Source organism: Carcharodon carcharias, chromosome 5, assembly GCF_017639515.1.
Source record: "Carcharodon carcharias isolate sCarCar2 chromosome 5, sCarCar2.pri, whole genome shotgun sequence".
Taxonomy (NCBI): Eukaryota; Metazoa; Chordata; class Chondrichthyes; order Lamniformes; family Lamnidae; genus Carcharodon; species Carcharodon carcharias.
The window spans coordinates 63778408-63796164 of record NC_054471.1 but is presented as its reverse complement, the minus strand read 5'-3'; positions in this window follow the sequence as shown (position 1 = coordinate 63796164).

The window sequence follows — 17757 nt, the reverse complement described above, 5'->3', positions numbered from 1 at the left end:
CTTTAGCTCTGAAGAAGAGTCATACGGACTCGAAACGTTAACTCCGCCTTTCTCTCCACAGATGCTGACAGACCTGCTGAGTTTTTCCAGCATTTTTTGTTTTTGTTTCAGTATATGACAGTGTTGCTTTTAAACACCAGCCTCCTGCCACTGTATTACACCCTGTCAATATATTATTTTATTCCTTTCTCACTGATGAAATTATCCAGCTTTTCTTTAAATGCCTCTATGGGATTCACCTCAACTATTTCATGTGGTAACAAGTTCCACATTCTCACCATTCTCTGAGTAAAGAATGCAATGGGACGTACAGCATCATGCACTGTAGGTACACTGCATGCACTGTAGCAGTTTAAGAAGGCGGCTCATCACAACCTTCTCAAGGGAAATTAAGGGCGGGCAATGAATGCTGGCCCAGCCAGAAATGCCCACACCCCATTTGTGATACAATCATTTTTAGGCATACTAATCATATTGCAGTTGCCGCTCCTAAAAAAGATCAAGGAATATTCTTTAAAACATAGTTAAAAAGAAATATTCTAAAATGCTGCCAATCGCACAGTCTAGCAATATGCAAACATGTTTAAGCGGAAACTCGAGAGAAAACACGCTTCTCAAAACTAACACAATTTTGGGTCCAATTTGTGCCCAGTTTACCAAACACTGAACAAACAAGGAACATGGCATTCATCTGGTGCTTCAACAAAAAATTATATTCTGATCACCAGGCTTACCGACAGATACTTTCTCAAGGGCAATTAGGGATGGGCAATAAATGCTGGCCTAGCCAGCGATGCCCACGCCCACCATAAATGAATTTAAAAATTGGCTTGATGAACACAATATGCATCGAAGACTCTATGCAACAGACGCAGGAAATTTTAATAAAAGGATGTAAATGTTTAATGTCATTGTCAGTTACTGTGGCTTACAGTTTAGAAAGATAAGATCTCTTTGATCTTCCTCCTGCCTGCTTCTTTTATCTCATGTAGCAACCATTTCCCCATATCTTCCCATTTGCCTTAATTCTTTCAAGACTAATTTAAGTTCTTAATTTCCAAAACAATTATATATTTTAACACTGCCAATTGCAAACATTTTTGACTTTAGAATTGGTGGCAATAGACCACCTGGTACAATGCTGTTTAATGCATAGGATTCTTTGAATAAACTCAGAACTGTAAGCCTTAGATTATTATTTTGAATTTCAGTGCAAAATTGCTGCTGCAGACGGAGTGATTAAAAGATGGTGTCAATGTTCTTGGAAATTAAAGTTTATGAAGTGCTGCTTCAGAAAATAGGGCAATGATCTGCTGTATCTAGAGCACATGGTTACACACAAGATTGGAAATTAATAGAATTAACCTCTTCAGATTCACATCCAAGTTACTCCTATCTGAAAGTGCATGGAGGGCTATCAATGGTGGCATCAATGACACTGGATTTTCGGAAGGACAGCCAAGGACTTGATCTTCTTGTTCCCTGGTGTCCAAGGGGAAAACTTATGGGCAGAAGTTTGCCGGCAGTGAGCAGGGGGTGGGGCCCGCTTGCCGACACGTAAAATAATGCGGGATGATGTCAGGGGGAACTTCCGACATCATCGCGCCCCATGTAAGTTTTCAGGAAGGCGGGGGCGCAGCAAAATCAGCTGTGCACCCGCCGACCTGTCAATGGCCAATTGAGGCCATTGACAGGATCAATTAAACAATTAAAGGACCTGCCCGTCCAACCTTAAGGTTGGAGGGTTGGCCAGGAGCCCCGGCGGCAAATAAAGAAAACATGAAACCTCATCCAGCAGCGGGATGAGGTTTCATGCAGGGTTTTAAAAATTTTAATAAAGTTTTTCTGTAATTTGTGAACATGTCCCATCTCAGGTGACATGCGGGGGACATGTTAGGGAATTTTCTTTTTCTATTTTAAATATTTTTCAAAGTGGAAGCGATCTCCCTGAGGCAGCACTTAGCCTCAGGGAGATGTGCGATCTTTCGTGCGCATGCATGAAAGAGCGCACTCTCGCTTTTATGGAACCCCCCCCCCCCCCCACCCACACAGGGAGTGCATAGCGCTTCCTGCCAGACATCACGCTGGGCGGGCCTTAATTGGCCTGCCCACATAAAATGGCGGTGCGGCCCAATTCGCTGGCGGGGATTGGCTCCCTGTCCACTGGAGATTGGGTTCGGCCTGACTGCCCAACAGGCAGAAAGTTCTGCCCTATGTCTTTTTTTAGCTTTGGCAGGAAATGCCTCAAATCACCAGTTTTGTGCTGCGGTAAATTGGTATCCCCAGTGGTCCCAAAAGAGCTTTGAGGCAAAAAAACGTTCAAGGTGATGCCATCTTGATAGGCACTTGCAGCAGCTTAATAGCTCTGGACTATGCTTGCAGATTTTTCTCAAGTAGATTCCACCATTCTTTTGCTGCCTGCACTCATGAATCTTCAAAGACTAGCTTACAAAGGCTATGAGGTTTAGAAAATTACACTGGGCTTGATATATTTGGTTGGCAGCGTAGCAGTCAGGAGGCAGGGTAGTACCTATTTCAGACACACAAACTCACAGAAAGAATCACAGAAATGTTAACAACATAGAAGGAAGCCATTCAGCCCATCATGTCTGCACCGGTTCTGTGAATGAGCAATTCACTTACTGCCATTCTCTTGCATTCTCCCCATAACCCTGCACATACTTCCTTTTTAGATATCAGTCTAATTCCCTTTTGAATGCTTTAATTGAACCTGCCTCCACCACACTCTCAGGCAGCGCATTCCAGACCTTAGCCACTTACTGCATGAAAAAAAATTTCCTCGTGCTGTTTTTGCTTCTTTTACCAATTAGTTTAAACCAGTGCCCTCTCATTCTTGACCTTTTCACACTGGAGCAGTCTTCACCCAACCTGTAGCCTGAAGTCTGTGTAAAGTCCATAGGTAATGAGTCTCTGGTTTGTTTTTCTCTGCATTGCAATGAAAACGAGCACAGACTGAACAAAATGGTGAAGAAAAGTAGCCTGGTGATGTTTCTCTTTCTATATGGAGATTATTTTAACAGCATTTCACATGACTGCAACGTTCTAGCTGGCAAACTACACATAGAGAAGATACACATAGGCTTGAATGTTTGGCTCGGCAGACAGGGGCGGGGGCACTCGCCAATGCATAAAATGGTGCACGGTGATGTTGGGCGTGCATACCGATGTCACCGCGCATCATTCCAATCTTCAGTGTGGCGGGTGCACACCGGAGTCGGCTGCGTGCCCGCCGAATGGTCAAAGGCCTGTTAAGGCCATTTATAAATTAATTAAAAGGATTAACAGAGTTGCCCATCTAACCTTAAGGTTGGTGGGCAGGCGAGGAGCCCAGGCGACCTTCGCATTTTTCATGAAACCTCATCCACGGGCGGGATGAGGTTTCACAAAGGGTTTATAAATCAAATAGACCTTTTTATTAAAATTCATTGATGTGTCCCAGCTCATGTGATATTGTCACATGAGGGGACATGTCTGAAAATGTTTTTCTTTTCTTTATTTAAATGTTTCATAATGAAATTAAACTCCCTGAAGCAGCCCCGTGCCTCAGGGAGATTTCTGCGCTCTTCTGTGTGCATGCACGAAAGCGCACAGGCCCTGACTCTCCCTCCTCCCCCCGCCCGCACGGGTAACACTCAGCGCTTCTGGCTGTGCATCACGCTGGGCGGGCCTTAATTGGCCCCCCATGTAAAATGGCGGCGCACAGCCGATCGCGATCAGCTGGGCACCCGCCTGCGCCCACTCCCATTCAGCACCCCCAACGGGGAGAAAATTCTCCCCATACAGTAGGTGATTAGCCTTTTCACAAAAATATAGAACACTAGAGCTCAGGGACTAGTTAATAAAGTTTGTGCAGGTGCTTTTCTCCGCGAGAACAATGCACTGTAATCCCACAATCCGGTTTAATCCCACATCCTTAAAATTATTTTTAAAAAAAATTTCCAAGCTCTCTTAAGAGCATTTGTAAACCCTGCTTCAATAATGTTTTGTAACAGTGATCTCTAGAGACCCTTCATGTCAAGGCATTTTTATATCCTTCCCTTTTTGTGAACCTTATGCTTCCCAACTGACCGGTCAAACCAATTTATTGCTATTTATTCCTAATTCATAATCCTGAAGGTTTCTATCGGTTACAGACAGATAATAGAGAGTAGGAATGAAGGAATCATTTTAGGTTTACAGGCTGCAAAGGATATAGGAAGGTTGAGTGAGCATGTTGTCTGTATGCCTGATGCCAGACTCCCAAAGTAATTGATCTGCTCGGGATTCAGTTGTGGCAGGAGACTCCCAGGAGGACAATGGAAACGCTTTAGGGTGGTCTTCAAAGCATCCCTGAAGAGATCAAACCTCCCCGCTGACTCATGGGAGGTGCTGGCTTGTGACCAATTAAAATGGAGAAGGTTTATTTGGGAAGGCACTGAATGCATCGAGAAACCTCATCAGGAACGTACAGAGGCCAAGCCAAGGTGTCGGAAGGAGCATGCAAACCTCTATAAAACCCACTTAGCCAATCCCTCAAGTACCACCTGCCCTGAATGTGGCAGAGTCTGCAGATCATGCATTGGAGTCATCAGCCACCTCAGAACTCATTGAAATAGAGTGGAAACAAGTCATCCTGGATCCTGAGGGCCTGGCCAAGAAGAAGAAGCAGTTGAATGCGTAAGGATATAGTAAATTGACATAATGTGAAAAATGTGAATTTATCCACTTTGGTAGGAAAAATGGAAAAGCAGAATATTTTTTAAATGATGAGAGACTGGGTAGTGTTGGTTTTCTGAGGGACCTTGTGCTCTTGTACACAAATCAGAACAGAGTTTAACTGTAAGTACAGCAAACAATTAGGAATTTGAGTGGTATTTTGGCTTCCATTACAAAGTGATTGGCCGACAAGAGTAAAGGTGCCTTACTGCAATTATACAGGTCATTGTGAGGTCACACCCAGTGTATTTTGTGCAATTTTATTCTTCTTACCTAAGGAATTCTTTAATATCTCTGACTGATGTACCAAGTGTGTTAGAGCAGGGAGTGGTGCGTAGCAGTTAGTCTGCTTGTCACCTCTTGGGGCAGAATCATCGCAGATTTGCAGTAGCAGGTGGGTAAAACGATATTTTACCTGCCAGCCGCATTGGTAGGTTTTCAAGCCGTATCGTCCCAACCTCAGCGTATTGGTTATGCATTCCCGGGAAACACACTATTTCCATGGTAGGCAGGCTCTCATTTGCCCACCACACCATCACCTCGCTGCTTCATCACGCTGGGCATCATATATAAAGTCCAGCCACATGCACACATCTCAGTGCTTCCAGCCCATGGCTGATGCAGGGAAGATGTCCACAAAAGGCAAAAAGACTGCAGCCCCCAGATTTAGTGACGCATCATGGGAACACACTTTGGACACTGTGGAGGCCTGCCATAATGTCTTCTACCCCCACTCTGGATGCAGGATGGGCACGGTATGACCAACCAGGCTTGGAGGCAGTGGCAGTGGTGATCAGTGCCAATGCTGCACAGAAGAGGATGGCCATCCAATGCAGATAGAGGATGAATGATTTCATCCGTGCAGCCAGGGTAAGGCAACCATCTTATCACTCTAAACTCACACACTCAAGCCCATTACACGTTCACTAGCATCTCACTCACTGCCAGCTCAAGGGATGTCACCACCCATTCTCACACACACCCTCACATCTCCATCTGGCCTCACCTCCTCTGGAGACTGCCTCCTCAGCCCTCACCATCTTGAGGCCACTTGCACAGATCAACATGTGCCCCCACACACACCCTGGGTTACCGTCCTTCCCCATTACAGCCCACACCCTGCAGCCTCTTCTGTTGCCTGAGGCCATTTCTCCCCGTTCCCCAAGCAACGCCTAGCCCTGCATCCATTGAAAAGCCACCCACATATGGCTGATCTGGTGGGTAGAGACCTCCCCGTGAGCCCCCCCTAAAAGTGTGGTGCTGACTGTGAAGCCTGTTGCAGATGACTGCGAGTGTCGACCGAAGCAGGGTAGGCAAAAATACCTCAAAATCCCAAACGAAGTGCAGCCCGCCAGGTACACTTCACTTATGTGCTGTTATAAAACACGCTGGCGAGTTTTCCCGCCGATGTGAGCAAACGATCCAGGGGAGGTGGGGTTGGGCGGGGTGGGGGGGTGGGGTGGTTGGTGGTGGGGAGGGGGGGCTGGTGGTAGTGGTGGTGGTGGGGGGACAATCCCAGCAGGCAGGTCTAATAATGATATGCTGATGTGTTATAGTGAGCTTCCAACATCTGATGGCGGAGAACGCAGCCGACTATCGGCAGGCAGAGTGGACAATCGCGAGCTGGTTTCACACCGTCGTGAAACCAATAATGCCATATTTTCTGCTCACGCCACTGAACACGCCCTATGCCAGCAGGCATGGAAAACCCCTGCCTTGCTTTCCGCTCTCATTGCTGGCTAGCAGTATAGCTACTGCAAAAAGAAAGTCGTGTGCAGAAACCCTTTGCTGCAAGTACATAGCCTCTTCCAGAGGAACCCTTTTGGAGCCCTGTGTAGCGCCTCCCTGTGGTGACATATGTATAGTGGCTACCTCGCAGTTCCAAGCTAAGGTACAGGGGATTTGGAGAAGGCCTGACCTCCAGGCATGTGGCATACAGGCCCACTTGAATGTGATTATATCCTGGTGCCCTTGAACCAGGCCCCGAGCTATGGATAAATAGCCCCACTGCCTTTTGGGTGCCTTGGGAGAGAAGAAGGCTAAGGGAGCAAATCCTGATAGAAAATTTGGGAGTGGAGTCCCTTAGGCAGTTATCTGTCATCTATTGGGCAGCTTTCCAGTGACTCTTGCAGCAGAGCTGATGCCAAACAATACTGGTTTTATCCTTTCCTTTGGACAATACCAGCAGTAATGAGAGGGCGTTCCTGATACTTGGGTAACTCAGGGTGTTCATACTATTTGCCCAGGCCTGCGCCCTGGAGTGCTGACTCCAGCTTCTTGGTTTAACCCTGGCTCAGCACGGGAAGCAACAGTTACCAGTAATAAGCTTTCGCTTGGTTGGCGTAGAGATTGAACGTCAGGGGTTACTTCCAACAGTGAGAAAGATCAGCGCATCTCATTAGGTAATTGCCACTCACCCCAAGCTTAGCAGCCCCCAGTCAGTTAGTGCTGTCCTGCCATGGCCTGCCTGCTTCAGTGGTTGCTTGGAGCTTACAGAGTCATTTCTCGATAGGAGGATCAATAATCTATGCACAAGGTGAAACAAACTCAACAAAGGAAACACCAATCTTTTGCATCACAAGCTGGATCATAAGGTCCATACATCCTGGCCTTTCCAACAACCTTCTGCAGGTTAATGATGCTTACAAGACAGCTGTGATTGACAAAGAACTTACGAGTGTTATAGTACGGCCGATGGTAAATGCTGAAGTGCTGAAATCCCAGAGGGAAACTTGAAACAACTGCCACAACTTGTTTTGCAATTTGTATAAATTTCGAGATGCGTGCCCTGAATTCAGGAGCAATAAGACCACCGAGTCTTATGGGTTTCTTACAAAACTAAACCAAAACCTTTATTAAAAGAAGAAATGATTTTAAGTACATATATAGATCTACAAATTACTAATATGATAACATCTAAATCCCCTAATTAATCTAAGCCCCCAGTTACACTTTCATTAAGGCAACAGTAAGACACAAACATTTTAAAAGACCCAGGCAAAGTAACACACAATTTCGTGAAACAGTCAAATTCAAAGTGAATTTTTTTAACTTCAGTTCTTTGTAGACAGCAGCTTGATGCTTAGATGCTGGAGGCTTTTCACACATTTTAGGTCTTAGAATGCCTTCCATTGCACACAGCCTCTCTCCTTTATCCATATTTTCCCCTTTGAATGCAAATTCCTATTGTTTCATTGTGTCTTTGGACATTACCTCTCTAATAATAAAAATCTCTCATAGTACCAATTTTTCCTGTAATCTTTGGGAAAAAATAAACACACTGTTTCTTAACTTCTCCTGGCTCGGTGAAACATTTCACCCATCCTTTGAATTCAAGCTAGTCTGGTTAATTAAAAATGCAAATGTTCCCTTTACGTCTATGTTTACCTACTTCACATTTCAAACCCAGCTTATCTTCTGATGCATCAAAGCCTTCAGACCAGCTGCCATTCACACACACATACACACACACACATACACATATACACATTGTTATTACTCTGAATTCCAATAACATGATTAAAATTATATCTTTCTGACACAAGGCTCAATGTGGACATTGATACGCTGCAAGAAACTAGGCTCACTCACTCCACGTTCTTCTGTCACGAAAAAGCCCAAGAGGCAACACGTGAGCATGGGCCAGGATTCTCCCCTCGGCGAATTGGGGGTGGGGTCCGCTCGCCGACGGGGAAAAGACATGGGATGACGTCGGGAGGAATCCCCGACATCATCCCGGAACATTTAAACCTTCAGGAAGGCAGGCAGACAGTAAAATCAGCTGTCCACTCGGCCAAGCTTAAGGCTGGTGGGGCAGGCCAGGAGCCCCAGCGGCCTGTAGATTATTAATGCAACTTCATCCACTGGCGACTTGAAGTTTCAATACCATTTTGTAAAAATTTAATTCATTTTTTGTTTGCTTGTAGTTCATGAGGGCCCTCCTATTGGTTGCAGAGTTTGTTATCAACATATCCCATCTCGTGTGATATTGTCACTTGAGGGGGACATGTTAATAATTTTAAAATGTCTCTATTATTTGACTTTACTTACCTTTCACTAAATTCCCTGAAATAGGACTTTGCCTCAGGGAGCAGTGTGCTCTGTTGTGCGCATGAGCGAAAGAGCGTACTTTGACAGATGGGGATTCCCTCCAACCCCTACGGAACATAGCGCTTCCTGTGGGGCAGGCCGCTGGGCAGGCCCTGTTTCGGCGGCAGGGTTCGGCTGCCCGCCTGCTGCCGAGCCGGTGGGACCCACCCACCAGCCAAGGGCTAAATTCTGCCCATGGACTGGGTTTCACAGTAAACCACTCGGGATGATTTATTTTCACCACCAACCACCACCCATCCTCCCCCACCCCCACAGAAGGCTCAGAGAGACTTCACTTGTCAACAAGTGTGGGCCCTGTTAACCTTGTGTATGTTTGCCCCGACATTCACCTCCACCCCAGATGTTAAGGATCAATTCATCATCAGACGTACCACCCTCAACAGTATCCTCATCAACCATAGCTATCACAGCGCTGACTGTGACACTGACCACTCCCTGTTGTATACCAAGGTTAGTCTTCAGCCAAGGAAACTGTACCACTCCAAGAAGAAAGGTTGTCCTTGGATCAATACTTGCCGTACCACTGACCGAGAAAGGAGCCAGGAGTCCCTGAACATCCCCAATCAGTGTCTTTTGAACAACAACACCCAAGGCCAGAGTGCGGTGTCAAAGTGGGATCACCTATGTGTCACTATCTATAACTCTGCACTCACTGCACAAAGGACAAGAGATCAGAGGAATACTGGCTGGTTTGAAGCTTTTTAGGCTGAAATGGAGCCAGTTACTGAAACCAATAGGAGGGCCCTCATGAACTACAAGTAAGTCTCCAGCAAACAAATCCTAGATGCTCTCAGAGCTGCCAGAAACATGTTTGAGCAGATAATCGACTGCTGAATCCGAGGATGCTAGAGGGACGTGCAAAAGGAACTAAACAAGCAACGGAATGAGCAGCAAAGAACTCAGCTCCTTGAAGACTAAGATTGGGGTGATCATCATTGAATCTAGCAAGGTGGAGTATTAATTCGAACTGACAACACTCCAGCAGTAGCACTGATGACATGTCATCCAGAATTAGCCATGCCCCTAGCCAAGCTGTCCCAGTACAGCTACAAACTGGCACCTACCCAGCTATGTCCTGTGCACAAAAAGCAGGACAAATCCAACCCAACCAATTGACACCCACCAGTGTACTCTCGATCATCAGCAAAATGATGGAAGGTATTGCTGACAGTGCTATCAAGTGGCGCTTACACAGCAATAACCTGGTCACTGACAATTAGTTTGGGTTCGGCCAGGACCACACAGCTCCTGACCTCATTACAGCCTGGATCCAAACATGGACAAAAAAGCTGAACTCAAAAGGTGAAGTGAGAATGACTGCCCTTGACATCAAGAAAGCATTTAACCAAGTGTGGCATCAAGGGGCCCTTGCAAAACTTAAGCCAATGGGAATCAGGGAGAAAATTCTCCACTGGTTGAAGATATAAGGGCAGGAGTGGGAATGTTTGTTGATGATTGCAAAATATTCATATTATTCACGACTCTGATACTGAAGCAACCTATGTCCATATACAGCAAGACCTGGATAGCATTCAGGCTTGGGCTGATAAGTGGCAAGTAACATTCATACCACACAAGTGTTAGACAATGACCATCCTGAACAAAAGAGAACCTAACCATCTCCCCTTTACATTTAATGACATTACCATCACTGAATCCCCCATGATCAACATCCTAGGGGTTACCATTGACCAGATACTGAACTGGACAAGCCATATAAATACTTTGGCTACAAGAGCAGGTCAGAGGCTGGGAATTCTGCAGCAATTAACACACCTCCTGACTTCCTAAAGCCTGTCCATCATCTACAAGGCACAAGTCAGGAATATGATGGTCTACACTCAACTTGCCTGAATGAGTGCAGCTCCCACAACACTCAAGAAGCTTAATACTGTCCAAGACATAGTAGTAATGCGTACTACATACAAGATACACTGCAGCAACTCATCAACAGCATCTTCCAAATCCACAAACTCTACCACCTAGACGGATAAGGATAGCCGCTGCATGGGAACACCACCCATCTGCAAGTTCCCCTGCAAGCCACACACTGTAATATAAGGGTCTGGCACATATAGGGTTAATATGGGACTAAGTACAGCACCGCCCACACAGTGATGCAAGAGAGCACATGACCCACACCCAGGGTCAGCCTAGTGTTGGACAGAGCCGGGTGGACCAGCAAACATGGAGATATCTCCTAGATTGTACCCTTCACTGTAAATTTGTGAAGAGTTCTAAGAGTAAAAAGAGACTTAAAGTTAACCTATGTATGACTACGATGAATTTTTCAGACTGACAGATCTATCCAACACCCTACAACATAATGGCCGCTTGTGGAAAACCTAATACCTTCAAGAAAATGCAGAGAAAAACTAAAATGCTAGAAGACTGAGAAAGAATTCAGCAAAGTAGACTGAGTATTGCTGAAAAAAGAGGTTTCTTTTGGCGAAGCTTTCCACCTTGCACTCATCAGGACAATTCACAAGAAAATACCAGCATCAGGTGAAACCACATATATATACCATTTGAGAAAAGAGTGCTGATTGGCTGGCAAGTGGACTCTGAATGGCCAGTTTTGAGCAAATTTTCCAGATACACAGTGAAGGATAGATATTTGCCCTGCAGCACTATATCAAGATGATCTAGACCCACCACCATTGCGTGAAATTCTGAAAGCTCATAAAGCAAAAACTACAGGCAGAATTTTCCATGCCCGCTGGCGTAGGGCATGCTTGGTGGCATGAGCGGACAATATGGCGAGAAGGCCAGAAACTGGTTTCATGACATCCTGAAACCAGTTTGCGATTGTCCGCTCAGCCCATTGATGATGGGTCACATTCCCTGCCATTAGACATTGGGAACCTTATTGTAGTACATCTGCATACCATTATAAGGCCAGCCCACTGGAATCATCCCCTGCCTGCTGGATCAGCCATCCACGATGGCGTGATTGCACGCCGGTGTGGAACATGTCTTGACAAGTGTGACGTGCAGAAGTTGGGGCTTACTGCCAGGACATTGCTCACATCATGGACCTCTGAGGAGAAGATGCTGGAGCCTGACAACTGGAGGAACATCAACAGCATGCTGGGTGGATTCTCATGGACATGGCTCTGCCGCGAAGCAGCTCACGGAAATTGGAAAGTCACCATTGAGGGTTTGCTCACAATGGATCATGGTCGAGCGGGTGGAACGGAAGGTCCAGCTGTGTTTAGGAGAGGAGGATGTACCGGGGGGGCGGGGTGGGAGAGAAAGATCCAGGATTAACTGGGAGAGGAAGAGGTGTCAGGATTGCGGGGAATGAAGATTTCAGGGGGAAGGTTGGGAGGGAGGAGGGGGTATGGGGGAAGAGGGATTAACAGGGGAGAAGACAGCAACTGGGGAGGTAGGTGTAAGGGAAGGAGTTTGGAGGGGGGAAGGAGTGCAGAGAGGGGAGGGAGTCTGGGGGGGAGAAAGGACTATGGAGAGGGGAGGGCAAAAGGCTGGAGAAAGTAGTAAGGGTGGAGGAAGGAGTCAGGAAGGGGGAAGGACTAAGGGTGGAGGAAGAAGGAATGGTGTGTGAAGGGGTCAGGAAAGGGGAAGGACTAAGCTGGGGTGGAGTCTGGTGGGGGAAGGACCAAGGTGGGGTGGGACGGTGTCAGGAAGTTGGGGCGGGAGAGGAGTACCAAGGTGAGAAGGGGTTCCAAGGTGGGGGGGAAAGGGGGTTCCAAGGGGAGAAAGTATCCACAAGGGAAGGATGTCCAGGTGAATGTGCAAGGGAGGGCTCTGACGAGTCCATGTCTGCCCCCTGGGTAGCGAACTGTGAGTGGGCGTGGGTTAAGGGAATGGTGAGAATGACCGAGGGCAGAGTGAGGCGGTAGAGTGGGAGCATGAGGGTTCAACAGTAGTGGTAGAAGGGACAGCGAGAGTGGTTGGTGGGGACTCGGAGGCAAACATCGACTTTGGGGTTGGGAAGGAAGAGTTTGGGGAGGTAAATGTGGATGGGGGTGGGGTTTTCATGAAGGAAGGGAAGGTGCTCATTTACCTGGACATTACCCAAAGGAAAAGGGTTATGGCTGGTAGGTCACAGAGGGGAGGTGGAAAGTGATGCCAGGGGGTCAACTGTGATGGGGGAAAGGAAATGGGTGACTGGGGGAGAGGAAAAGATGGGAGAGCTTACCAAAAACCGAATCCAGACCATGCTGTCTCAATCGAAAGTGAGACGACATAGTGTGCGAGATCAGGTGCTGCATGAGAGTGTGGTCATTGGGTAGGCGGAGATCCAGGTCAGCTCTGATGGACAGCTAAAAGGCATTGAATATGCTCACGACATTCAGATGAGTATGACATGTGAAGGATCTGCGTGTGTGGGAAAATGCCTGCAAAAGGCTCCGAAAGGCCCTGCCACAGACAAACTTCTCCCTCCAGAATCACTCGTTGGCCATTTGCTCCCTCTGCAGAGACAGAGGACAAGGTTGAGGGGCTCACAGGCAAAGGGGACTCAAGGGAGAGGACAACCTCTGAGATTCCTGACTGGATGACCCAGGGGTGTCCATAGAAACAAAGAAAATAGGAGCAGGAGTAGGCCATTTGGCCCTTCGAACCTGCTCCACTATTCATTATGATCATGGCTGATCATCCAACTCAATAGCCTGCTCCTGCTTTCTCCCCATATCCTTTGATCCCTTTCGCCCCAAGAGCTATATCTAACTCGTTCTTGAAAAATAAAATGTTTTGGCCTCAACTACTTTCTGTGGTAGTGAATTCCACAGGCTCACCACTCTCTGGGGGAAGACATTTCTCCTCAACTCAGTCCTAAATGGTTTACCCCTCAGACTGTGATCCCTGGTTCTGGACTCCACAACCATCAGGAACATCCTTCCTGCATCTACCCTGTCTAGTCCTGTTAGAATTTTATAAGTTTCTGTGAGATCATAAGACCATAAGACCATACGACATAGGAGCAGAAATTAGGCCATTCGGCCCATCGAGTCTGCTCTGCCATTCAATCATGGTTGATAAGTTTCTCAACCCCATTCTCCCGCCTTCTCCCCATAATCTTTGATCCCCTTACCAATCAAAAGCCTATCTATCTCTGTCTTAAATACATTCAATGACCTGGCCTCCACAGCTTTCTGTGGCAATGAATTCCATAGATTCGCCACTCTCTGGCTAAAGAAGTTTCTCCTCAGCTCTGTTCTAAAAGGTCTTCCCTTTACTCTGAGGCTGTGCCCTTGGGTCCTAGTCTCTCCTACTAATGGAAACATCTTCCCCATGTCCACTCTATCCACGTCCTTTCACTATTCTGTAAGTTTCAATCAGATCCCCCCTTATCCTTCTAAACTCCATCGAGTAGAGACCCATATGTTCCTCATATGTTAAGTCTTTCATTCCTGGGATCGTTCTCGTGAACCTCCTCTGGACCCTCTCCAAGGCCAGAACATCCTTCCTGAGATACGGGGCCCAAATTGCTCACAATGTTCTAAATGTGGTCTGACCAGAGCCTTATAAAGCCTCAGCAGCACATCCCTACTTTTATATTCTAGTCCTCTCGAAGTAAATGCCAACATTGCACTTTCCTTCCGAACTACTGACTCAACCTGCAGGTTAACCTTGAGAGTCCGAGTCCAGGATTCTCTTAAGTCCCTTTACACTCCAGCTTTCTGAATTCTCTCCCCATTTAGAAAATAGTCTATGCCTCTATTCTTCCTACCAAAGTGCATGACTCACACTTACCCACATTGTATTCCATCTGCCACTTCTTTGGCCATTCTCCAAACCTGTCCAAATCTATCTGCAGGCTCCCCGCCTTCTCAATACTACCTGTCCCTCCACCTATCTTTGTATCATCTGCAAACTTAGCCAGGATGCCCTCAGTTCCTTCATCTAGATCATTAATGTATAAAGTGAAAAGTTGTGGTCCCAACACTGACCCCTGCGGTACTCCACTAGTCACCGACCGCCATCCTGAGAAGGACCCCCTTATCCCCACTCTCTGCCTCCTGCCAGACAGCCAATCTTCTATCCATGCTAGTACCTTGCCTCTAACACCATGGGCTCTTATCTTACTGAGCAGCCTCCTGTGCGGCACCTTGTCAAAGGTCTTCTGGAAATCCAAGTAGATAACATCCATTGGACCTCCTTTGTCTAACCTACTCGTTACCTTCTCAAAGAATTCTAACAGATTTGTCAGGCATGACCTCCCCTTGATGAAACCATGCTGACTTTGCCCGATTTTACCACGCACTTCCAAGTATTCTGAAATCTCAAGCTTAATAACGGACTCTAAAATCTTACCAACGACTAGGTCAGGCTAATCGGCCCGTAATTTCCCATCTTTTGCCTCACTCCCTTCTTAAACAGGGGGTTTACATTACAGTGATTCCAGAAAGATCACCACTAACGCCTCCGCTATCTCTTCAGCTGTCTCCTTCAGAACTCTGGAGTGTAATCCATCTGGACCAAGTGATTTATCCACCTTCCTTACAGTTTTCCTAGCACCTTCTCCTTGGTAATGGCCACCATACTCACCTCTGCCCCCCCGACTCCATTGAACTTTGGGGATGTTACTCATGTCTTCCACCGTGAAGACTGACACAAAGTGCCTATTCAGTTCCTCCGCCATTTCTTTCTTCCCCACTACTACTTCTCCAGCGTCATTTTCCAGTGGCCCAACGTCCACTTTTGCCTCTCTCTTACATTTTATATAATCTAAAAAAACTCTTGCAATCTTCATTTATATTACTGGCTAGTTTACCCTCATAATTAATCTTCTCCCTCCTTATTTCTTTTTTAGTTGTCCTCTGTTGGTCTTTGTAGGCTTCCCAATCCCCTGGTTTCCCACTGCTCTTCACCGCATTGTATGCTTTCTCTTTAGCTTTTATGCTGTCCCTGACTTCCCTTGTCAGCCTCGTCCTCCCTTTAGTATGCTTCTTCTTCCTAGGGATGAATTTTTGCTATGTCTCCCAAATTACTCCCAGAAACTCCTGCCATTGCTGTTCCACTGTCTTTCTTGCTAGGCTCATCTCCCAGTCAATTCTGGCCAGCTCCTCCCTCATGCCTCTGAAGTTGCCTTTATTCAACTGTAATACCGTCACATCGGATTCCAGCTTTTCCTCTCAAATTGCAGAGTAAATTCTATCATATTATGGTCACTTACTCCTAAGGGTTCCTTTACCTTAAGCTCCCTTATCAAATCTGCCTCATTACACATCACTAAATCTAGAATTGCCTGTTCCCTAGTGGGCTCCACCACAAGCTGCTCCAAAAAGCCATCTCGTAGACATTCCACAAATTCCTTTTCTTGGAATCCACTACCAACCTGATTTTCCCAGTCTATTTGCATATTGAAATCCCCGATGATCACTGTAACCTTGCCTTTCTTACATGCCTTTTCTATCTCCTGGTGTAGCTTGTGCCCCACATCCTGACTACTGTTCGGAGGCCTGTACATAACTCCCATTATGGTTTTTTTTTAACCTTTGCGGTTCCTCTACTCTACCCACACAGATTCTACATCATCTGACCCTATGTCATTTCTTGCTATCGATTAAATTTCATTTGTTACTAACAAAGCAACCCCACCCCCTCTGCCAACCTGCCTATCTTTTCAATAGGATGTATATCCTTGGATATTTAGCTCCCAGTCCTGATCCCCTTGCAGCCATGTCTCCGTGATGCCCACCACATCATACCTGCCAATTTCAATCTGCACCACAAGCTCATTTACCTTATTTCATATACTGTGTGCATTCAGATACAACACCTTCAGTCCTGTATTTCCTGTCCCCTTTCTCATTGTCATCCCTTTATCTGATGTACTTGAAGTTAGATTCCTAGCCCTTTCCAAACACTCTGTCCTATTTTGTGTTCTGGAGACTTTAATAGCCTCTCCTCGGCTCTCCTTTCTTTTCAGTTTTTTCATTATTTTTCATGAAGTTGAATCCACAGATCCCCCTCATTCTTCTGAACTCCAGCGAATATAATCCTAACTGACTCAATCTGTCCTCATATGTCAGTCCCGCCATCCCAGGAATCAGTCTGGTAAACCTTCGCAGCACTCCTTCTATAGCAAGCACATCCTTTCTCAGGTAAGGAGACCAAAACTGCACACAATACTCCAGGTGTGGTCTCACCAATGCCTTGTATAATTGCAGCAAGACATCCCTGCTCCTGTACTCAAACCATCTCTCTATGAAGGCCAACATACCATTTGCCTTATTTACCGCCTGCCGCACCTGCATGCCTACCTTTAGCGACTGGTGTACGAGGAACCCAGGTCTCATTGCACATTCCCCTCTCTCAATTTATAACCATTCAGAATAATAATCTGCCTTCCTGTTTTTGCTAGCAAAGTGGATAACCTCACATTTATCCACATTATACTGCATCTGCCATGCATTTGTCCACTCACTCAGCTTGTCCAAATCAGACTGAAGCATCTCTGTAGCCTCCTCACAGCTCAACCTCCCACCCAGCTTTGGTGTCATCTGCTGCCACTCCTCCTCTCTTCAGGTGCCCGGGGCCCCAGCTTGACTCCTTGAGGGGAAGGAGCATCTGGAGGGATGTCAAGGTACCCTGTTTCCCTCTCACGTTGTCACTGCAGGAACTCACCCATGGCTCCTGCAGGTCTACAAATATCTCCGTGTTCTGCTGGATCAGAGTCTCCATGACATCCACCATCCTCCCCACAGAGGCTTCCATATGTGCACATGTGGGTACCACTTCATCAGAGAGCAGGCGGACGCACTCCTTCAATTCATGTGTCACTCTGTTGAGGGCTTCCAATAGCGTGATGTTCCCCTGCCTTCTGCTGACTCTCCAGGATGAGTTGGGAGGCCAAATCCAGAGGATTGTCATCTGACTTGGACCTCACAGATGCCTGTTCCCCAGCAGTCCTCCAAGTGCCAGGGAATGTGGCTGAACTTGCCTCCTGCTTCTGCTGACACA